General features: G+C 58.3%; 1 protein-coding gene across 2 annotated transcripts in view; it reads right to left on the bottom strand.

Moving 5' to 3' along the window:
* GSE1 (Gse1 coiled-coil protein) overlaps positions 1-24587 on the bottom strand; it is a 395186-nt gene that overhangs the window by 196964 nt on the left and 173635 nt on the right. The window lies entirely within an intron of this gene.

The following is a 24587-nucleotide window of genomic DNA, read 5'->3' on the forward strand; positions in this document are numbered from 1 at the left end:
TGCTCTCCCAAGTGCACAGGAGGAGGGGAGAGGAGTTCTAACAGCCCCTCATTTCCAGGGCCCCTGATCCAGGCTCCGTGCCCCTCCCTGGAGGAACCAGTGAAGCCTAATTGAATTTCCTGGGGGCCCACAACCTGGGGATGGAGCGTGGTCCACTGGCTGATGTTTGAGCACACACACATACGTGACCCCCCCCACCCCAGCCTCAGCTTCCTGCCTGGGGAAATGGGGCCCACAACACCCACTTTGCAATGAGACGGCTCACCAGTTGCCTGGCCCCTGGCCAAGCCCCAGCCCAGACCTCACTGTACAGATGAGTGAACAGAGCACTGGCAGGGACAGCTGAGAGGCCACTGCATCCGGAAGAGGGACTTCCACGCTCCTCCCCTTATTGGACCCTCCGACACACAGGCTCGCTCCCCCTCTTCTCCCTCAGATACGCCATCAAGCCCAGATGACCCTCCGAGACCACCTAAGGTGGAGGGCTTGGGGGTGACGGAAAGGGGGAAACCACAGCCCTGGTCCCAGCTCCTCCCACAACACCCACCCGGAAGGAAGTCGGGCGCTGAGCACCTGCTGGGGTGGCTCGGACAGATCGGGGACACACATCCTGGCACACACAGGGCTCGGAGGAATCTTTGCTGCAGGGGTGGGGCGGAGACGTGGGGGTGCAGGGTTGCAGCTCTAGATCTCCGGGGCTGGGCGGAGGGAGGACCCAGACCAGGCCCACCCTCAGGAGGCCGAGGCTAGAGCCTGCCTCTGTGTGCAGCCCGAGGTTCCAGCCTCTCAGCAGGGTCCTGCCCTGGTCCTCAGGGATGGGGGGAGGGGGTGGCCCTGAGGCAGAACTGGCCACAAAATCTGTGGAGTCTAGGGCAGAATGAAAATGCAGGGCCCCTGGTTCAAAAAGAGCCGAGTGTCAAGATGGCAACACAGGCATGAAACCAAGTACAGGGCTCGTGGGACCATTCAGGGTCACGTGTCCACGAAGTCCCCTTGCTGTGGGGTCAGGCAGGAAGGGCCCCACCCCCATGGGGCAGGGCAGAAATGCGCAAGCACAGACCTCAGCCAGTCTGACATCTTGGCTCTGACACTTCCCAACTGTGTGGCCTCGGGCAAACAACCCAGCCTTTCTGTGTTTCAGCTTCCTCTTCTACAGAAAGCAGCCCCTTCCCACGTGATTGCTGGGGAAATTAAAGGCGTTACAGACACATGAAAAGAGCTGGCACAGAGTAATCATGACGTGAATGCTCTTAATTATTAATACAACCTCTGTTGTTACTCACCACCACCCTGGTGCCCCCTGGGTCGTGAGCTAGAAGCAGCTCATGGAGGAAAGAGGACCGTGGGATGTTCTGTGGAAGTCTCGCTGTGTTACGGGAATGAGGCCTGGGTTCCAACCTGCTGTACATAAATCCTGTGACTGTGGAAGGCCCCTTCCCGGCCCCGAGTCCCAGTTTCTTCCCTGGTGCCGTGAGGGGTTGGGCCACAGTCTTGCAAACTGGTGCTGCAGGATTCCTGCCACGGTCATCCCTTTCAGCAGGGATACGAGGAATTATGGCTCTTCCTTCCCCTCACAGAGCCTTCTATTCAGTCATCTAACCTTCTATTCCATCTTTCCTTCCACTTAGTCATTTAACCGATAGCCATCCATTGAACCAACATCCATTCATCCATGCAACCACCTACCATCCGTCATCCAACAGCCACTACATCCATCCAACCATCCATCCATCCATTCATTTAATTCCATGCAGTGTCGGTCCATCCAACATCTACGCAATCATCTATTCATCCATCCATCCATCCATCATCCATGAGCCATCCACACAACCTGTCTAGAGTGGGCAGCAGAGGGCTCTGGGAGTGGCCAGCCGTCATGGTCCATGACATACACTGACTAGGCTTCTCTCTCAAAGGGTGACAGAGAGCAAGACAAGTGACTTGGGGGGGTCAGAACAAAAAAAGGGATTCCCGGACCTAGGTCAGACAGAGCTGAACTCAATCAAATCATGGTTCCGCTTTTACATCCGGTGACCTGACCCAGGTGACTTAATGTTCCAGAGTCTCAGTTTCTCCGTCAGCAAGATGGGCATAAGAACTACATCATTTGGGTGGTGTCCAGACTAAATGATAAGAAAATGACATCATAAACCAAGTCGGAGAATGCATTTATCTCAAAGCTGGCTGGGTGACTTGCTCACATCTTGTGCAGCCACTGTCAGTAACAGTCCCTGCTGGGGTCAGTGTCTGCATCCCCACCCAGCCCCTGAGTTCCCCAGAACCTCCAGGCCCCTCCTGTCTTCCCCAGAAGAGTCTTGGGGGGATTTATCACCATCTGGGCTCTAGAGCAGAACCGAAAAAGCAGAAGGTGAAAAGCAGGGTCCTTCCAGCCCCGTCCAGTGTGAGTTCTCTCGTCCTCGGGGACACCAGGTCCGTTGGCAGCGCCAGAGGATCTGGGTTCAAACCCGGCTCCGACACCAGTGGTGTCTCTGGAGCCAGACTGCTTGAAGGTCCCAGCCTCGGTCTCCTCACGTGGAAACCAGAGGCACTTCGAGCTTGTTGGGAGCATTACAGAGGACGACTGGGAAACACCCGACATGTGACTGTCCTTCCATAACACCTGTTACCATTGCAAACGGGGCAGAGAAGGGATGCAGGGAATCTCAGAAACGCACAAAGGGTGTGACGGCACAGGTGGTGCAGGCGCCCGCAAGTGATAGCCACCCATGTGCAGGGATGCACGTGACACGTAACGCACGGGCACCACGTGCACACAAGGTGTGACATACGGACATGTGGGTCCGGCCTGGCGGGGAACATGTGAACATGAAAACAGCCGCATGGAGACGCGTGCTGGGTGCCGTCTGCACACAGGTGCTCGGGTGCCTGGCAGGGCGGAAGGGTACAGCCGGGATGCCAACACGGGGTCTCAGCTTCACGGTTCCTGTTGCCTTTCTTCCACCTGGCCCCTACCTGCCTGTGAGGCGCATGCTCTGGACAGTTCCTACTGCGAGGGGGCAAGCTCTCAGCTCGCAGTGGACTTGACTTGCGAGGTCAGGTGCCGCCCCAGTTCCCCACAAGCCCTTGGTGAGGGTGTGGCTGTGTACAGGCTGCCGGCTCCGGCCTGCCTCACCTGGGCGTGCCCATGACGGCAAGTGGTGGTGGAGTGTTCTGGAAGCCCTGCAATCCTTTCTGCATGCCTAGAACCTCATCTTATGACCCTCTAAGGGCTTTATTAATAGCCTATTAGTGAGTAATTCATGCATTTTGATGAGAAATCATCTAGTGGTAGTTCATGGGGGAGGAGGGTTTCGGGGCAAGTGGGGAGGCGTGGAGCGAGGGTGTCGCCTCCCGTTCACTTCCCAGCACCTGTGCGGGTGACGACTCTGCTGGGTCCCACCACGGCGGCGTGGCGGTGGTGCTCCCCCTGTCCACCCCCGCCCCGACGGCCCCGCCACTCATTAATCTTGATGAGATTTCTGCTGACTATTCTTCCAGGGCTTTCAAACCGCTCGCTAATTGCAATTAATCACTTACCGAAACAGATGTCAGGAACAATGGGATTGGGAAGGCTGGAGGCTTGATAAAGCTGTCAGGAGAGGGTGCGTGGGTGGCTGGGGCCCAAGGGGGCCCCAAACACCCTCTGTGTCGGGGTGCCAGGGACCCGTTCCTGCCCAGGTGGGCTCAGAGGGGGCGGGAAGGCAGGGCTGCCCTGGGGGTGGAGGGAGGTGGGTTGGCCAAGTGTGGGGGGAGCCAGGAGAACGATGCCACCCCCGCCCCTGGAGGCCAGTTTCCAGCCCTGATCCCTCAAAGGATCTGACCAGGGGCTAGCAGGGGCCTGGATCCGAGAAGCAGGCTCCACAGATGGGGCCTGCCAGCGTGGTTGGGGTTTTGTGTGGTTTGTGCACCCTGTGGTAACATAAGAATTGTATATTCGCGTTAGTTGCCAGCATTTAAAAATCAGATTTGACAGAAAAATCTGGACTTCTGGCTTCTCTTGAAAAATACAATGATTTTGCCATACGCCACGGTGCAACAATCACCCACGGCTGAGCAAAGCCCCCAGCCCCGAAAGACCCCTCCAAGCATCCCCAGGCAGCCTTCCGTGCCTGCTTCACTCAGCCGCCCCTGTTGGGTGGACGCAGAGGCTTTGCACGTGAATGCCCCCGAGGCTCGGGACTCTGAGCCCAGCTTGCAGGTTTTGCACACTGGACAGAAGGACTCTGGCCTGTGAGGTGAGGGTTTCTACCCTTAACTGCACAGGAGACTCTCGGGGGGGTGGGGGTAAGATCCTCATGCCCAGTGCCCTGTGCCCTCCCAGAGCAGCTTCTGCCTGCCTCCCTCTGGGATCTGCTGAGCTGGGTCACCTCGAGCAGACTGCTTGACCGCTCTGTGTGGGCTTTCCCCCTCATCTGCGAACTGGGGATCTGGACCATGCAGGAGGCATGCCCTGGGTTCCAGTCATCATTATTGATTATCACGGGTCATCTTTGCACTGTGTGTCTTATTGCTCCAAACTGTTGTCTGGGGCTGGATTTTATCCTGCCGTGTCTGGGCTTCGTGTGCCATGAGGCTGCGGCATTAAATGAGTTAATGTGTCACGCTCCTAACTCAGCACCTGGCGGGCTGTGAGTGCTCAGAGAGCACTAGGAGTTGTTAGGATCCTGCCCTGCAGCTGGCCTGGAGCTGGGCTCACACTAAGCCCCTAATCTACTCGTAGGGGGCTGGGGAGAAAAGAGACCGAAGAAGGAATGAAATCGGCCAAGACTCAGTCCCTCCACAGTTTACACTGAGCGCTGCCATGTGTCAGCCCCACTCGCAGCCCTGTGGCTAGTGCCTTGCGTGGAGCTGGCAGTTCAGCAGGGAGACAGATAATAAGTAAATACACACATCCGTGTGTGTGTCAGCTGTGATGCTGAGCTCTGGAGAAGAACAGCGGAGTAGGTGGATGGAGAGCCCCGAGGGAGGGATCAAATGGGGAGGGGTGTTGGGGGGAGGAAGGGAAGTCTTGCCCAGGCTCTGCGGTGAAAAGAAGAGTGGCTGCAGATCATGCAGATTCACGTGAGTGAGAAGAGTGGGAAGAGGCAGAGGAAACAGCAAGTGCAAAGGCCCTGGGGCGTGTCTGAGAGCCAGGGAGGAGGTGGGTGTGTCTGGAGAGATTAGGAGACAGGACGATGGGACTTCGGCTGTGGGACCGGCAGTGTTCCAGGCAGGAGTATGTCTCCAGGCCTGGAGCCAGAGCAAGACACTGGCTTTGCCCCAGTGACGGGAGCCACGGCAGGTTCTGAGCAAGGAGGGACACGGTGACGCTTGAATACCAGACCCCCACTTGTCACATGGAGCAAGCAGCCCCCTGCCCGCCCACTGCAACTGGAACCCCTGGGGTGAACACAGGGTCCCTGGTGCCCTGTGCACACAGCCCCCTGCCCACCGTCCCCAGAGCCTCTGGGATGAACATATGGTCCCTGGTGCCCTGTGCACATGGCTTCCAGGGAGGGCTATTTCTGGGCAGCAGTTTGGCGCCACCCCTTCAGGAGCTTCCTATGCTCTGGGTGTGTGCACACACGCCAATGGAGGCAGGAGAGGGTGAGTGTCTGGCTCTGCGGGGCGCCCTCTGGGGGTGCCCTACGTGCGTGTTCCAGGCAGGAGTGTGTCTCCAGGCATGCAGCTCTGAGGTGTTCCGTTCAAGGGGTGTGTGTTGCAGGGACACGGGGGCCCACGAGTGTCTGCTGCTCCCACAAGTGTCTTCAGAAGTTACACAGCGTGGCGGGGTGTGTGTCCTCGGGTCTGTGTGTGTGTCCCGTGTGGGCGTGGGCTTAGAGCTGTGGGTGTTCTGTGTGTACACAGAGACAGCACACGCGAGCTGTTCCCATGCAGGGTCAGAGGTGGGGGGAGATAGGGTCAACGGCCTCAGGGCTCCATTTCCCAGGGGAGCAAACCGAGGCTCCAAGGTCACGGAGTAGTAAGGGGAGCAGCTGGGATTCAAATCAAAGTCCACGGGACACACCAGGGCCCATGTGCTGTCCCCTCAACCCACCTCCTCCTCAAGTGCTTCTCACTTGAAAATAAAGATGAGGATCTCTGAGCCACCAGAGGGGCTAAAGCCAGGGTTAATTCAGCACATTTCCAGTGACTGCAAATGCCTCCAGCCTGGGGATATTTCTGTTGTTTGTTCATCCATCCATCCATCCATCCAATCTTCCTTCTATCCATCCTCCCTCTCTCCCTCCCTCCATCCATCCTTCCTCCCATCCATCCTCTACAATCCATCCCCTCATCCATCTACCTTTCCATCTATCTGTCCGTCCACTTCCAACAAGTTCTTAAGACTGACGACAAAAAGTGCAGATTCTGGAGCAGGACACTCCGAGGTTTGAATCCTGGCCCTGCCACTGACCACTGAGCAGCTGTGGGTGGGTAACCCTGCCTCTCCATGCCTCAGTTTCCCTAGCTGTAAGAAGGGATGTGTCTATAAGATATCACCTATGAGACACTCGCCTGTGGAAGTTACACACTAAGAAGTTCAGATTCCCACCCGCCTCTGACTTGCTGCGGATTCCTGGCCACGGTTAAAGTTCCTTCATGCTCAGCCTCAATCTCCCCATCTGTAACTTGGGAACAAGTTGTGTGTGCCTAGCACTGAGAGGCCAGGGAGATAAGGTTGCCCTACGTGGCTTGATGCACGGGGGGCTGGCATGATGTGAGGAAAGGGGGAGGGGAGGCTGACCTGGCTGGCCTGGAGGGTGGGGCAGGGCAGGGTAGGGTGGCATGTATAAGTGACGCACCTATCCCTGTGCCTGTCCCCAAAGCTCTGTCTCCTGGCTGGAAGATCCCACGCCCCTTTGCTGCCATGAGATCTGCTTTGTCTCATGAGTGTTGCTCCAGTGGTTCCGCTCTCCAGCTTGCATCTTTTCCCCACACTCCCTGCACCAGCCCAGCCTCCTCGACTCCTCCAAGATCTGGCTCCCAGCTCCATGGGCCCCTCATCTGCTAAGCCTCTGCCGTTCAGCAGCCCCGACCTCTTCCTTGGCCCCAGGGGTGTGTAGTGCCTCACGCAAGCATGACCTCTCTGTTACCCGTGTGTCCCCCTTTCGCCTTTTCAGTCCTCCAACACCTGTGTCACCAATGCCCTGGATTAAATTCTCTCTGTCGAGATACCTCGTGTGGTGTGGTTTCTACGTTCTGGCTGGTCCCCAACCGAGACCACAGAATAGGCAGCTGCTGCACAGCTGTGACGACGTGGGAGCACCCAGGGACGTGGGGGCACTGCCTGCCGATCCCCCAACCACCCAGAGCTCTGAGGGAGGGCCGACCGGGGCCCCCAGGCTCAAGAATGGGGTCCCCAGCTGAGCCCCGCGCCCCCTGGTGTCTGCTGTCCTCTGGGAAGAAAGCCCCAAGCCAGCTGCCTGCATGTGAGGCAGAGGCTCTGCCTACAACCCGCGGAGGCCCTGACACGTGTTAAAATAAATATTCTGCAAATATGATGTTCCATATGTATGACTTCGTGGGGTGATGATTTTCCTACTGATCGCCGTAAGTGACAGCTGTGCAGGGAGCGCTGGAAACACGGGCTGGGCAGCCTCCCCGCGCCACGCAGCAGGGCGGGGAGGGGGGCGCCCTGGCACAGGAGCATCTGGTGATTCGGGACACGGGAGGAGCCCAGTGCCTGTCAGCGCTCCGAGTGGGCACATTAGCTATTCCGAGGGACGTGTGGAGCAGGTGTTCCCAAGCAGCCTGTTCGTGATAATTACTTTTAGATTGTTTTAAAGTATTTAAGCGAGATCCTGGAGGCTGGGAGTTGGGGGGAGGCCGGGTGGTGGGCCAGGCACCCCCACCCAGGGTTCAGCCAAGGGGATCTGCAGAGATGGGCGGGGGCGGGACCACGTGACACAGGGGATCCCACCGGCCACCGGGCCCCTGTGTGGCTTGCAGCAGCTAGGCCAGCTGGGCCAGTTGTTAGAATATTGACGTATGTCCATCCTGCAGCCCCAGGTCCCAGCAAGCGGCTTCCAGAAGGCTTGGCCTCTTGCCAGGAAGTTGCCAGTCTCCCTGGGACCCATAATGAAGGCGGGGCTGTGGGCAGAGCAGGTGAAATATCTTGAATGTTGACCCTGATGTCGCCTGTCAAGCTCCACTTCCCACAGGAATGCTTGGCCCTGACACTGGGAGGGCAGGGGTCTCAGGTCTGCGGTCCCACCCCCGTGCCGAGAACACACAGAGGAGCTCAATGAGCTCTCCGTGTACCAGTGAACAAGTGAGTGAGCAAATAGATGAATGGGGACCGTAGTTACTAGTGAGAGCTGCCTTTCTGGCCCCTTCAGGAGACCCCAGAATATTCTCTGTCTGAACAAATAACGCGCCCAAGCTATGGGGTGCTGGGGAGGGGCTGCGTTCTCTCAGCCTAGAAGGTGAGTGGAAGCAGGAAGCCCGGCTCTGGGAGTGTCCTCAGTCAGCCCCCCAATGCGGGGAGCAGAGCTGGAACTGACACCCCAACTAAGGGCTCAGGGGCTCCCCTAAAGAAACCTGATGACACTGGTGCCGTGGGGGCCCTGTCTTGGGAGCAGGGGCCACAAGCAGGCACCTGGCTGGGGAGCTCTGCAGGCAGAGGGAAGGGCTGGAGCAGTCAGGGGTGGGGGAGGACAGACAGACAGACACACGGTCACCATGGCTCCGTGGAGGCAGGACGGGGCCCCAGCCCTCCATGACCCCTTGCCTGCCTAGATCTACCTTTCCTTTGGTCCAAGCCCCTCCCCACCCCCAGCCCCTCACAGAATCCACTCAGGGAGTGCAGAGCTCAGGGCACAGCCGCCCCCAGGAACATGTGCAAAGGCCTGGCTGCTCCAGACCAATGAATGGGAATCCCTGGTGGGTGGGACTCTGCCCAGGAGTGATTTCAGAAAAGCCCCAGGAGTCTGAGGCTCAGCAGAAAGTGCCCGCACTCCAGGAACAGTGGCCCAGGTCTGGAGCCCCTGGGCAGGGGTGGAGGCCGGCCGGGCATCCCCCAGGGGGTCTGACCCAGGCACTGGCCCTGTGGGATCAGAGACTGTGGGAGGACGGAGCCTGGCTTTGCATGAGGGATGATGTCCACGCAGGGTTGGAGATGGCTCTCAAGACAGGCTGGGACCTTTGTCCCTTTCTGCAGAGCAGAGTCCCTTCTGGTCACTTCTAGCTCCTATGGACATGGACCCTCAGGCGCGGGTCAGATGATTAGGATTCTGGTTCCTGGTAACCGACTCCGCCCTCCTGTCCTCTGCGTGTTTGCCCAGGCGCCGCCTGGGGCCAGCCGCACCTGAACGCCCACCTCGGGCAGGGATCACAGGGCCAGGGGCTGGGAGCAGTGGTGTTTACAGCTGCTATTTAAAATCCTGGCAAGTTCAATATTAGCTCGGGGGTTTGTGCAATCTGTTGCCAAGATAAAGCCAGCCGAGCAGGTGAGCAGGGTGCCCTGTCCTGCCCCGATGGAGCCCAGAACAGCCAGACCTGGTTAACGAGCAGCCTACGGGCTCCAGCTGCCCCTCCTCCAAAGCCCGTTTGCCAGAGTTCACCAAGCGCGACCCCAGGGCTGCAGTGCTCCAACCTCTGGGGGACCTAGGGGGTCCCTCCAGCCCTGCTCAGCAGAGGAGCTGGAACCCTGAATGGTGGCCGCCGAGGCCCTGCGTGACCAGCCCGGCTCCCCTCGACCCCAGCTCCAGCCTCGAAAGCACCCAAGCGTGCACCACCTTAGGGCATTTGCACCTGACTAGGACACTTCCTCCTCACCCCCTTCAGGCTGGAAGGTCACCTCCTGCAACCAGAGCTCTGCCTGTCCCTTCCCTCCCCTCCCCCTGCTTGACTGTGTTCATAGAGCTTATCACACCCGGCCTGGGATCATGTATTCACTGGAGCACTTGTTTATTTTCTATCCACTCCACTTCGTGGCACAGAGGTAAAGAATCCGCCTGCCAATGCAGGAGATGCGGGTTTGATTCCTGGGTCGGGAAGATTCCCTGGAGGAGGAAATGGCAATCCCTCCAGTATTCTTGCCTGGAGAATTCCATGGACAGAGGAGCCTGGCGGCCAGGCTACAGTCCCTGAGGTCGCAAAGGGTCAGACATGACTGAGTGACTGAGCACACACGCCCCTCGTGAGGGCAGGTGCCTTGTGTGCCCCGTTTCTGGCCAGGACAGTGCCAGGCACTGCGTGTGCCATGGCTGGGACCCCCAGCCAAGTGCTCCCCTGCTCCACCCTCCCACCCTGCACCCAGGCCCCCCATCCAGGGAGGAAGCTGACATCCTTCATTTAGCAACTCTGTGGGGGCACCCTCGGCTCCTTCCCGAGAAGCCTCTTACTGTCAGTCTTGCCTGGAGCCTGCGTGCCTGTGGGAGGACCCTGCCAGCCACCCTGGCGGAATTCATCTTTTATTCATGCTGATAATGTAAACGGGGCTGTGTCTGGAGCAGAGTCACTTAACCCATTAGAGAAGCTGGTGCTGCGTCACAGCCCTGGAGGCAGGGGGTTGGGAGTGGGGTGGAGGGGACACATGGGGTGTGGCCTGGGCCTCAGACGCGCCCCGGGGGACAGCTAGGCTTAGGGGTGGATAGATGGGCCTGCCTGGGTTCCAGCTTCCTCAGTAGGTCATCCCTGTAGAAATGAATCGTCAGTTCTGTGCATTTACCAAGGCTGCCCCTGGAAGGCTGTCCCTGGAGGGGTTCAGGAAGGAGGTCCCGGGATGACGATAAATGCCTGCCTGGTGGGGTGGCGCGTGGACTGAGCGAATAACACGCAGAAAGAAACAGGGCATTGCCTGGCCCAGAGGAAGCGTCATCAAATGTCAACTGGTGTCAGTTCTTCTAGGAAGAAAGCCCTGGAGTCAGGGCCTCTGGGAGGCCATTCCTAAAGGAAATATGAAGGATGGAAATACAGCTACTGCCATGGCTCCGCCTCTGGTGAAGCGGGTGGGATAAGAACACACATACACACACACACACACACTCATACACATACACCCGAATGAAGACGGTTCACAAGGACAGGCCTGTAGGAAGAGCAGCAGCTAGGAAACCTGCCTTCTCTGCCCGTCAGAAAGTAGCTGGCCAGCCGTTTGTCTAATGAGTAAGTGATAAGCTCACCGGGGCCTGGCTGCTGGAGGCCCGGCTTGATACCCTGCTATCTTTGAGAGCTGGGCCTGGTAGCCCCGTGGGCTCAGGGTCATTGGCTGTAAGGTGGGGAGGTTCACGCACACCCCGCGTCACAGGTGAGGACTAAATGAGCTACCACACAGGGTGCCCCACCAGGCCAGCCAGGCGTCCTCAGCCCCTCTCTGCCTCAGCTCGCTCAGTGGGGTGTGGAGTCAGTGCCCTGTTCACTGTGCTCTTTTGTGGGAGGGGTGAGACGGAGAGAGGTATGGGGAACCAGGGCGGGGGCCGGAAAGCAGGTTACCTGGGCCCCGTCCTCCCACGCTCTGGCGCCAGAGAGACCCCCGGACTCCTCCATCCTGAGTCCAGGCCGCTTGGGGGACCTGGTTCAGGAGAGACCAGGGCCTCTGCCTGCACACCTGCTGCCTGACTTCCCATCTACGGGGCTCACTGCCCGCTGGGTGCTACTCAAAATGCTGCAGATGCCACTCCAGTCCTCCCAGAGACCCCTGGGTAGGTCCTGCTCTTGTTCCTATTTCACAGAGGAGGAGATTGAGGCCCTGGGGGTCAGGTGACTCGGCCTGAGCAGGATAGGTGGCATGCAGGTGGCGCCCCTTAGGGAAGTCCCTAACATTGCGGCTGGTGCGCCCCCCACCCCCCCGCCCCCCGCCCTGGGGCCCGGGAGGCCTTTAACCCCCCTCTCATGTCATCAGGAAGCCACCTGCCTCTCAGCCTGCTCATCCCCAGGCCAGCATGGACTGATCACAGGCAGACAGACCTCTGAGCCTCAGGGGACCGGCAGGTGTACCCAGTCACCAGGGGCCTGCCTGCTTCTGTCACTGTCACTGGGGATCCACTTGGCCAGCGAGGGGAGGCATAACCGGGTGGGACCCAGAGGGCAGGGGGGCCCAGGTGGGACCAGAGACCACGGGTGCAGAGCCTCAGCCCCTGGAACCGCCTGGGTCTCTCAGGGCCTCCCCCCGCTTTCCTTCGAGGTGAACTGAGGGGCAGGAGGATACGAGGTGAGAATCAAAACCTGTGTGGTCCCCTAGGAGTGTCCTGTGGCTGTTGGAACAAAGAACCCTAAGTGGGGTGACTTACAAAACCAGGACTTCACTCCCTCACAGTTCTGAGTTCACCTCTCCAGAGGCCATGGGCTGGGGGCGGGGGGGTGATCCTTCCTGCCTCTTTCCGCTTCCCGTGGCTGCCGGACACCCTGGTCCCTTCCCAAAACCTTCTTATAGGCACCCTGGTCTTGGATTGAAGGTCTACCCTAGTCCTGTATCACCACATCTTACCTGCTGGCAAAGACCCTCTTCCTGGTGAAGGTCGCATGCTGAGGTTCCAGGTGGACAACGCGTTTGGGGGGCCACTACCCAACCCGGCACAGCCCCACATTCAGCAAGGACTCAGGCCCCAGGCCAGTCTACACACCTTAGCACCCAAGCTGAGCTGGCCCCATGGGCCCCTGCAGCCCTGTCTGCTTCCCCCTACTGGCACCTTATCTTCTGTCCCAGCCACAGGGAGCTCTGCCTGCACGGCCCCACGTCCACACTGTTTCGGTCTCCAAGCCTTTCCTACCATTCCCTCTGTCTGGAAGGCCCTTCTCCAGTTTTCCACAGAGGGAACATCTTCCACCTTCAAAGCCCAGCTCAAGCATCACCACCCTCAGGAAGCCCTCCTTGATTTCAGGCAGGGCTCCCTGCTTCCCTGTGCTTATTCCAGCCACTGTGATGAGCATGCTGTTTAGTGTCTGCCGAGGTACCTGCCAGACTCCTCGAGACACAAGGAGGGCAGGGGGTTTGTCTTGTTCAGGTCAGCATCCCAGCCCCTAACACAGACCTGGGCACTTCACAGACTCGTGATACCTGCTGGCAGAGGAGTGATCAGACAGTCCCAGCTAGGTTTCAGAGGGGCCTTTTGAGGACTAAGACGCTGGCCCAGCACCCCAAGAGTCTGGCCCTCCCAGAGCAGCAGCTCTCTGCCCCTGGCTATGAGTCGCAATCACCTGTGCTTGTGTGCTCAGTCGCTCAGTCGTGTCCGACTCTGTGGGACCCCCGTGGACTGCAGCCTGCCAGGCTCCTCTGTCCATAGGAGTCTCCAGGCAAGAATACTGGAGTGGGTTGCCATGCGCTCCTCCAGGGAATCTTACCGACCCAGAGATGGAACCTGCGCCTCTCTTACATCTCCTGCACTGGCAAGCAGGTCCTTTGCCACTAGCGCCCCCTAGGGAGCCCTGCATGAGCCCCATCCAGCCACTTGCATCAGGATCTCTGGGGGTGGGGCTGGGTATCGAAGGTGTTTCAGAGTTCCCGATGATGTGTACAAGTATGCGGGGCTGGGAAGTGCTGCACCAAGGCAAGGGAAAGGCTGGTGTACTCTTAAACTCTGCCCCTCAACTCTAGATGGGGTCCCTGGTGGTCATAGCACCCACCCTTAGGGCAGCACCCTGCACCCTCACTGCGGTCCCTGCAGTGACCAAGCCAGCACCCCCCATCTGTCAGCAAGCTCCAGACCTAGGGCTCCCTACCACCGCTCCCTCCCAAGGTGCCTCCCCCAGGCTCCCGGCTTCACACGCCATCTGTGCACCAAGGGTGCTGTGTGCGTAGCTGCAGACTCAAATACCCAACTGCCAACTGGATCTCCACTTGGTGTCTAACAGCATCTCTCAACGTGGCCAGAACGGAGCTCCGGCTCCTCTCCCCAGACCCGTTCCTCCTGGCAACGCCAGCCTCCCAGTCCCTCAAGTCACAGACTTGGAGATGTTCTTGAGTCCTCTGTCTCTCCCTCTGAGCCACCAGCAAATCCCGACTGTGTTCCAAGTGTATGAGGAAGCCGAGCACCCCCTCCAAAGCACCACCCTGGGCCCAGGAGCCATCATGTCTTTGCCTGGATTGTTGCGACAACCACCCAGTGCCCCTGCTTCTGTCTTGGTTCCCTTTGTTTCCCACACAGAGGCCCGGCGGGTCCTGGGGTGGAGCCTGGAAGGGATGACATAGGGGCCATGTGTCCTTTCAGCTCTGGACCACCTCTTGACAGTGCTTGTCACCACATCCCACAGACAGCAGTGGCTTCTCTGTGCTGGGAAGCTGGAGCAATCAAGAGAGGGCTTCCTGGAGGAAGTGGGGTTTGTGCTAAGTGCTGATTTGGATGGGCAGCCAGGAGGGAGATGGGCAGTCCATCGTGTCCAAAGACTGAGAGTGGAGATGAGCAGTGTGCTGGGAAAGGCAGCCGGGACCTGGATCATCGCCTCTGAGGGAGCCGGTGGTCAAGGGTGCCCCGGGCTGGCCCTGGGGCCCCAGGTCCTGTAGCCATCAGCCTTTTAGCTCCATCTCTGTGACTCTGCACCAAAACTGCTTCCCAGCAGCCCCAGAGTAACCCCCACACGCTTCCCTGCCTTTCTCGAGCCCAGTGGTTCTGTCTGCGGCCCCAGACCTGCAGCATCAAGGTCACCAGGGAACTTGCTGGAAATGCAGAGTCTTGGCCCCACCCAGCCTCACTGAGTCAGAAGTGCTGAGACAGCCCAGCATCTCAGATGTTACACGCCCTCCAGGGGTGCTGATGCTGCTGGAGTCAGAGAACCGTGGTCCAGCCGTGCTGGACGCCGACAAACATCTGGGACCCGGAGACTCGTCCCTTCCCAGTGGACTCGAGATCCAGCCTTCTGTCCAAGGAGTGCGCTGACTGTAGGACAGCTGGAGCGGCCGGGGCCGCTGAGGGTGTCTGGTGGAGGCAGAGGGCTGCAGACCCCAATGCAGAGACATGACAAACCAGCAGCAACGGGGGATGCCTGCAGCTGTCCACACACACCTGTCCCCGCCCTTCTAGAACCACATAGGAGGGTAAGGAGAGCAAGTCAGAAATCCAGCGTTCTGATCCATCCTCCCGCTGGTGAGAACATGAAGGCCAGGAAAGTCAAAATAAACCACCAGGGTGGCCAGCGGCTGAGCTGGAGCATGACCTCAGGGCTCCTGATGTGGGGCGCCTGACAGCTTCCACCAGGGGCCGTTTCACCACTGGGGAACGGCTGGCGAGGCCTGGAGATGTTTGGGGTTGTCACGCCTAGGGGAGCAGGTGCTGAGGGGAGCTCTTGGGTCACAGCTCAGAAATGTGGTTCAAGGTCCTACTGTGCTCAGGATGGCCCCACCACAGAGGATGGGCCAGCCCTGAACGTCAGTGGTGGCAATGCTGAGGAGCCCTGGGCAGCAGACGGGTTCGTGGGCCTCCACGTCAATGTGAGACCGGGAAATTCGTGACGACCTAGGAGGAGTCCATGTACCAGGCCTGAAATTCCTGCCAAACTCTGCATGGCGGTGGAAAAATGTCCAGCAAGGGTTTGCTGGGTGTCCTGCAGGTCGGCCAAGGACCCTCCATCACCACTGTCCCCTGGGACCCCCCGCACCACCCCCGCCAGAGAGTGAGTGGGTGTGCCTGGCCAGGCAGCTGACTGAGCCCTCTTTCCTGGGGGAACCTGGACTGTACGGGTACCCCCGGACCTCACCCTGCTCAGAGGCGGATCCGACTGAGCCCGCTGCCCACACCCCATCACACCACTTGCTCCCACTTGGGGCTCCGAACAGAGCGGAATCACACATTCAACCTTGAGAAATTAGGTGGCCCCTCCCAGCTCCGGGCTCGGAGCATCGCCCCCCACCAACTCCTCTCGCTGGTGAGCACTGGTTCCAAGAGCGGTTCATATTTAATAACGCAATTTATATTCCACTCTCAACATAAACTATTGTAAAGGCGCTCTAATGTAAAAATACATCTGGCTTGTCAATAGTTTATCTTCTGGATCGGCATCTAAATCCCTGGGCCTTTTTGACTTATGGCTGCACCACTGTCTAATGAATAAAAAGGTGCAAATTATAGGCCCGGCTTTAATGCTCATCATAAAATTAGACGATAGTTGCAAAAGCTGCATTCTCCTGCCCACAGTGCCGCGATGGTGAGCCATAAATAAAGTGTATTTAATGTATCCCAGGGCTGTGCAAACCCGGGAAACAGTGTGTTATCGCTCGGCCTTCGATGGGTCCGCCAGAAGTTCAATGAAGTGATAACGGATCCATCATGTGAATTTATGTTAACTGTCCCCGTGCAAAGCCATGGCCTCAACACTGTAAATAGCCTACAATCCTTCTAGCAGGCCTGCCTGCCAATAAAACTGTCAGTGCCGGGCTGGCAGCAACCACCTTCAGGACAGGGGGACAAGCCGTTAAGTTCTGGAGGCTGGCGGGGGCCTTGCCCCCCCCCACCCTCCCAGGCTCTTCTGCGGGCTTGTCAACCGCAAAGGGAATGAACCTTCTTTCAATCAGCAGATCCCACTCACAGGGGTCAACAGAGGCCAGCTGTGGTAGACGGGTCTGCTGGGGACGTGGCTGGCGGGGAGGTGGCTGTCTGCCTGAGAGGGGGCTGAGGGTGGGAAGGGACCCAGTCACTTCCTGCCCTGGGTTACAGGCTCTTCAGCTCTAGGATGTGGGTTTGTAGCATCAGGACACCTCTGGCACCTGGAGCCTGCTAGTCTCATGAGGGGTTCATTATGTAGCCATCCATCCATCTATCCATCTGTCGTTAATACTGCACTCAGCACTTTGTATGTTCCAGGTCCTGTGAGGACATGGAGAGGACACAGGAAGACCACCAGCTGAGAAGTCAGGATCCCCAAGTATAAAATCCACCCCTGCTAACATCGTCTCTGTCTCTAATCTATGACCATCTATTTCCTTCTTGAAAGCTCCGTGGCACCGACTCACACCTTTCTTGTTCAGACTGTGAGCTGAGACTCAAGAAGGAGTCGTGAACACATTCTATGGAAGGGATGAGAATCTTTCTTCTGTGGCACTAAATGGGACAGGGAACACCAGAGTCGCCCAAACAGTGTTTCGAGGGCGTGCATGTGCACGTGGGGCCTGGCTCACGAGGTAAAATGGAAAATTCATCCCGTGAGCTGCAGACACACAGAAGTTTGAGAAACGCGCGCCTGTACCACTCATCGGCAAGTGACACAGTTCCTGAAATGCTTCTTGGCATGTGGAAGGGAGGCATAGGACACTCATAGGACAACTACGTGAGTCCCATAAATGCCCTGCGTCTAACTGATCCCCTCCTCCATACCACAGTGGTCTCGAATGTGAGGGCCCGCCAGGGAGATGCAAATGCCTGCAACCTCCATGCAGCTCTGCAAGTAACTCCTAGGGTTCTCTGAGTCCTTTTGGAATTGCGATTCTGGAATCAAAAATTTGTAAGGTACACAGCCCGCTAGGACAGTGGTGCATGTATTAACACATGAGTATACATGTTCTGAGAAACGTGGGCTAAAAATGATTGGATTGACATGGGCTCGGGAAGTTTGCAGACCCCTGGGACCTGAGGTGGACCACACCACCCTGGTGTCCCTGATGCTAATGATTGAAGATGGTGCTCTCAACGCAACGGGGATGAAGGCCTCCGTCCTTGGGAACAATAGCTGGGGAAGAGGTGGCATCAATCCTTGCGTCCTCAGCAACGTCTCGGGGCACCCCGGCCTTTCTCCTGGGGACTCACCACCCCGCTTCCCCAGCCCTCCATGGGTGCCTTGATTCCCACACCCCAGCTGCCACCAACAACGTGTTCTCTTTGGGGACACAGGAGGCAGCCTGTCTCTCTGCTTCAGCTTCACCTTTAGGGGGCTCAGAAAACAGGGGCTCCTATCTGGGTGGTGCAGCGTCCCTGTGGTGTCTGTCACGATGCAGGTCCCCAGGCCTGGCTGTGCACTCCCGGGTCAGCAACCCCCGGGGGACCAGGGACCCAGCGACTCCATGGATCCCACTGATGTATGACAGCCCCCAACTGTCAGGCTGGGTTGGCAGGGCACGTTAGAAACACACGGGCTTTGAAATGAGAAGAAGTGCTCTGACCCCATGGGTCAGCCATGAGGCGAGCAGAACAGCTGAGGCTTGGAGTGGTGTTCCCTGTGGGTTCCTGGCGGCAGCATGGAACCTTCCGGAAGCCAGGCCCTCCACGAGCAGAATCTGACATCGTACATGTAGATCAAAGGCTCGGCTTTATGGGCTGTCAGTGAACAAGCAGCAGGGTGGCATCGTGAGCGTGTGTGGCCTGGTGAGTGGCACGGGGCTGGGGCAGGGCTGGCCCCCAAAGATGCGCCTGCCCTCATGTTACCGTATAATGCACACAGAGCAGACCAGAAAGGGGCGTCTCTGCTGGTGTGATGAGGGTGAGGCTCTGAGTGCGGGGGAGCCTGGGTTACCCAGGTGGGCCCTGAGTGCAACCACAGGCGTTCTCCCAAGCAGGGGGCAGACGGAGCTCTGCCACCCACAGAGTGGAGGGCCACGCGGAGACGGAGCAGAGTGCGCTGTGGAGAGGCTGGCCCTCAAGACGGGCACGATGTGGCCACAAGCCAAGGACGCCGGCTGCCTCAGAGGCTGGCAGAGACCAGAACAGATCCCCCTCAGGCCTCCAGAGGGGGCACAGCACTGCCCACACCTTGATTTCAGCCCACGATACCGATTCTGGACTTCTGGCCTCAGGACAACGACGGGAGAATAAACGCCCTGTTTTAACTGCACAGTTTGTGGTCATTTGCTGCAGTGGCGCTGGGGCACTCATAGAAGGCCCCGTGTTCCAGAGAGCTAGTGCTTGGAATTCAATGCTCTCTGGTTGCTGCCTTTAAACCCTTCATCATTCCGTCTTTCTTTTTTTCTAACCTCACTGCTGCTCAGCTAGTAGGATCTTACTTCCCTGACCAAGGATGCAACCTGTGCGCCCTGCAGTGGAAGTGTGGAGTCCTAACCACACAGGGAATTCTCTCATTTCATCTTTCAACTTGTGTCTTATACATGAGGTCTGATGAGACAACAGTATGCGTGGGGTGGGGGATGCCTGAAGCTTTGGTGAGCAGTGGTCCTGTCCCAGAGCAGCAGCCAGCTGTGTGTGGGGAGTGGGAGGCTCCTGTTCTGGCATCCCCTCCACACCTGGGGGTGGGGCACAGGGGGCACAAACCCAGGTATGGGTCAGGACGCAGCACCCAGGGTCTGCGGGTCAGGCCAGCTCCATCTTTCTCGGTCCCACTACAAGATGAAATTCAACCTCGCCTTCCTGCGGGCTGCCCCTTAACTCAGGGCAGAGGGACCCCGAGGGATCACCACCTCCACTCCAGGATGCACTACTGTGCGGGGTGGGTAAGAGGAGTGCTGCCCAGCACCACTGTCTAACCAGCGGAATACGGCAGAAGACAGGGGATGTCACTCGTGAGATCTGTTTAAAAGATGCTGGTTCCCTCCCTCCCTGGCACTTTCTTGCCTTCTTGCTTTACTCACTTTGATAAAGCACATTGTGAGCAGCCACGTGGAAGAGGGCCATATGGCAAGGAACTGAGGGAGGCATCCAGCCAACCTCCATCCAGGGACTGAGGCCCTTCGTCCAATGGTCCTCAAAGACCTGAATCCTGCCAGTGGCTGTGAGTGGGTCCTTCCCCAGTGAGCCCTCAGATGAGATGGCAGCCCTGGTCGACACTGGATCACAGCCTGTGAGGGCCCCTGAAGCAGGAGATACAGCTGGGCTGCACCCAGATTCCTGACCACCAACACTGGGAGATAATAGATGCTGCTGGGAGCCGCCAAGTTTGGGGGGTAATTTGTTACACAGTCAGAGATAGCTGATACACCCAGCCAGACATGCCTGGGGCACCTCCTCTGGGAAGCACTATCTTGTGGTTTCATAGCCCATGCTCACCTGAGCTGGCAGAGCCCTGCTTCTCACCCATGATCCTTCCTCCAACCTCAGCTCTTGCAGCTCAGCCTGGCCCTGACTCTCCATCACACCATGATGGGCCCTATCAGCCCGTCATTCTCAGCTGCGAGGTTGCTCTCTGTCACCTAAACTAGGCTACACTCCTCACAGGTCCACTCCAGTCTCCCCTTCATGGCCAGCTCCTCTGATCGACTCCATCCCATCCAAGTCTCTGTTCCCCTGGCCTGCCCCCCACCCCGGCATCACTGGTTTCAGTTCAGAGAACGCCATGGCCCCGAGGATAGGTCATGTGCCAGGCTCAGGGTCCGCTGGCTCATTCTGCCTCCTCTGCAGCAGCAAGGTTCCTAAGGACGGACAACTCTTAACCCACTTGATGCCAGACACCACACAGCACTTACTGTGTGCTGCAGGCTAGGCTTCCAGACAAATGGCACAGGATTCTTGCCCTCTCTGGGCCAACAGTCCTCAAATCTGGGGACAGCGGAGCTTGTGAGAAAGTGGTTCCCTCAGTGGGTGCTCTTAATGTGCCCAGGCTCCAGTTTGAGAGGCCTGGTGGTTGGCACTCACCGCTGTCCCCAGGGGAGTTCTATGCAGATGAGACTGCATGCGGATGCATGCCTTGAGTCCCTGGAAATGCTCAGTTAAAGGATGGTCATCCGGTAACCAGAATGTGCTCAGTTACATGCAGACTGCCACCCAGGTGAAGAGCGCAAAGTTAAAGTATCTTGGTAGGGAGCTGGTGGCACCTAGGCTGAGAATTATGTTTTTGTTGGGAGGGCGGCCGCCAGGCAGCGCCACACATGTGCTAAAGGTTAAAGCCTAGAATAGGAGGTACGGACGCCCCTGGGGAAGCGCCCCAGGCAGGGCAGGACAGGACGTGGCGTCCACGAGGGGACCGGACAGTGTGGGGCATTAGACCAGGCCACGCATGCTCGGTTGGCCTGAACCATCTGCAGCGCCATTTCCCAACCCGACTGGACTCACAGCCTGTCAGTTTGAGGACAAAAGATCAGGCTAAATGCTGTACATCCCCAGGAAGCACACCCAGGCCTCGACACTCCGCAGCCCCTTGCGTACACAGTAGGTGCTCCATAAACACTCTCTAATGAGAGCCTCTTGCACACTCCCAGTCTCTCACTCAGCACCAGCCTCCAGGTGTCCCCACGACGCCACCCCTTCTCTCATCCAACCTGGGTGGTCCCCTGCCACCACCTCGTGGCTGCAGCCGGCTGCCCAGCGTGAGGCCAGCCCTGGAGGGGGCACAGCTGGCCGGGCTGGCCGCAGCCTCCCCCAGGGATCCTGGGCCAGCTGGGGAGGCGCCGCCTGCCCCTGGGCCAGCTCACTCGCCTGGCATGACTCTGCGGAGGCGCCCCAACAATGACAATGGCAGCCGCGGGCCCCCTGGGGGCCAACCAACCAAACCCGCCCCCTGGGGTCTGGGCAGCAGCCTCTCCACCCGCCCCACCTCGTTCCAATGGTCCCGAGGACTCCCTAATAATAGCACTCCTAAATCCTCATGGCCAATTCGGCTCCATTTCTATAAATAATGTAGAATCTTTTTATTTACTGACAGGTTGTAAAAGTATCAGGGAGAATAATGTGAAATCAGGAGCCGCTGAATAATGCATGCCATCGGCCTCACTCCCTCTCCTGCCTGGGCAGGGTCCCCCGGCCCCCAAAGACTGCACCCCCTGCTGGGGGCCACCGGAGGGGGGCTGCTCAGAGCTGACGCTGGGATCCTGGGTGCCACTTCCTCCATTCAGTCCTTCAGGGTTTGGACTTGATCTTCGGGCAGGATTTCTGGGGCCACTCGGGGTACAGGGTCAAGGGTCCACACCCATGTGCTCTGCATATTCAAACCAAACCTCAGGCTCAGCCACTCATGCAAACATAGATTTGCATGGTCAGAGCCAGGTCTCTGCCGCACCCCCTTCCCAGACACACACAGACACGCACCCACAATCACACGCAGACATATACATAATCATACAAAATGCAAAGGTACAGACACATACACATCACATACACATACCACATGGAATACACACATACAGACATACCCAGACATATAATTCAGACACACGTGCATACACAGTAAGACACACAAACACATGAACACAAAGAGACACACAAATATATGCAATCATGCACACACAGATGAAAGACAGACAACCACACAGACACATGCAGATATACCTAACACACACACAAACACAACCACATACAAAGATATAACCACACAGACACAAGATACACAACCACACACACCTTGTTTTCCCTTATCTTTGATGATCTCAAAATCTCATCCGAGTGGGGAGGGCTGGCTGAAGCTTTGGTGGATAATTCGTATTTTTTCTTGACTTTTGAAGAATGTGCATTAATTATTCAAGATGCTGGCTTGGCTGTGAGGGTGCAGGTGTTAAGAGTGGCCACAGGGAGGGTGTGACTCGGCAGGTGTCCAGCTGCACTGTCCAGGCAGAGCCCCTGGGACTGGGTGGGGTGGGGGGTCTGTCCCTGGCTGGAAATGACCTGTAGCCATCAGCGAGTGGGTGTAGGGGTGGGGGCTGAGCCTGGAAACTGCACCCATGGGGGTGTGGCCTCAGCTATCTGCTGACAGCCGTAGCCCCTGTGCCTGGGGGCTCGGCACACGGCAGGTGCTCAGCAAACACACACGAGTAAAAAGCTCCGTCCTGCTGTTACCTCCACTTTACACCTAAACACACCTCCACATGTGCACACACGTTTCCCTGAGCAGTACCAAATGGCCAGAAAGGGACGCTGTCCATCAGCTCAGGAACCTGGCACCAGCTGTGAGCTTTGGTTCCCCCATTAGCTCTGACATCTGAACTGCAGGCCCCTCACTTCTAGTCCACGGTGCCATTTCACAGCTGGAGACACGGAGGCGCCAGGTCGCACAGCGATTTGCCTGAGATCTGGAATTTTGTTTAGTGCCGGTGACCTGGCAGCGGTCACACAGGTCACCCCTATTCCTGCCACGGCCACAGGGGGCAGACAGGTCCCCACGCTGCAGACACGGCAAGGGGTACAGCCACTTCCCCGAAGACAGACAGCGATGCATCTGGGATGGGGTGCAGGCTGGCCGCCTCAGAGCCCCCGCCTCCTGACCAGGGACGGACCGAGCTCTCGGGTCTGCCTGGGTCCCTCCATCTGTTACAGAATGGTATTCCTAACACCCCACCCTGCTTTCCCAGCAGGCACCCCAGTTCTTCACATGCATTAAGTCGTTCAATCCCCAAGCCTGTCCACGGAGTTGGCACTATCATCAGGCCCACTTCGCAGATGTGAACACTGAGGTGGAGAGTGAGACCATCACTTATCGGGGTCTAAACCCCACAGACTCCAGAAGGCAGAGCGAAGTACCTCTACAAGGACCTTCTCCCCTGGGGGCACACAGAGTCACCGGAAGTCTGAAAAACACACGGACCCCTGGACCTCCCACCCTGAGATTCTGAATGAGCTGGTCTGCAGGGTGGAACGTGGGCTGCAGGGTTTTGGAACAGTGATGAGAAGGGGTGGCCCCAGCTTCCTGGGGCTCCTCTGCTCATGGAAGCCACACGCCTCCTTCTGAGAGCCGCCGGCGGAGGGTCTCAGGAGAGATCCCCAAATTAAAATCAGACCTCAGGAGGGCGCCCCCTTCCCACATCATTTCAGGCCCGAAGCCCGAGGCCAGCAGGTCCCAGAGACGCAGCAGTGAAGAGAACCGAGGTGGAGGCTGCCGGGTGTCCTTGGGCGGCCAGATGGCGGATCAGCCGGCAGGCGGGGCCACCCGCGCTGCCTGGAGCTCTGGGGAGGCCGGGCTGAGTCAGAAACCCAGGCTTCCTGCCCGGAAGGTGACTTTGGAAGCTTGAGAATTTGGCCGTGATGGCTCCAGAACCAGCCTGTTCCCAAGCCTCAGTCATTGGAGACCACACACTCCAGGCTGGGACAGTGCAAGGGGACCCCAGTGCCAGGCACCTGCCTGGGGGGTGGGGGCAGCACAGGGCTCACAGCAGAGGGTGGACACAGGGGAGAGAGAGAGAGAGAGAGAGAGTGTGTGTGTGTGTGTGCACGTGCGCGCGAGCAGAGGACCACGTGTCTAGGGCCAGTGAGCTTTGCTGTGTGGCTCTGGGTCCAGCACTTTGCCTCTCTGAGCCTGAAAGAGCAGAAAAGCCTGTCCTTTGCCAACGGCCTGAGAAAAGGCATTTGGACCCCAGACCCAGGCAGGGGGAAACCAAGCCTCACCTCTTCCCTTCCTCCCTGCTGGACTTCATGGGGGACCACGAGTTGCCGGGGTGGGGGGGCAGTGTCTGCTTCTCCCCTTTTCTGTCCACTCCATATCTCCCCCGCACCCTCCCTCTCCCAGCCTCGCCAGCAGGATTGAGCCACCCCCTTTGCCCCTTCTCCTGCTCCCTGCCCATCCCCACTCTGTCCCTTTCGGGGTCTCCCTCGTCCGAGGGCCCCAAGCCTCGTGGAGTCTCAGGCTCCCTGCAGAGGGCAGCCTGTCTCCCACATAGACAGGAAGCAGGGTCTGCTCGCAGAGCCCCGCCGCCCCCAGCACTAAGGCCTTCCAGATGTGACCTCCTCTGACGTACCCTGGGTCCCAGTCCCACCAGGCCTGTGACCTCTGAGGGGCCCGGTCCACTCGGGCAGCCCCTGGATGTTCATTCCCAGCCCTCGAGAGGACTTGGACACCCCCTGGACGCCCTGAAGGGTGCACAGCTGATC

The sequence above is a fragment of the Giraffa tippelskirchi genome, chromosome 7 (assembly GCF_054371585.1).
Source record: "Giraffa tippelskirchi isolate mGirTip1 chromosome 7, T2T-mGirTip1v1.2.pri, whole genome shotgun sequence".
NCBI classification, from domain to species: Eukaryota; Metazoa; Chordata; class Mammalia; order Artiodactyla; family Giraffidae; genus Giraffa; species Giraffa tippelskirchi.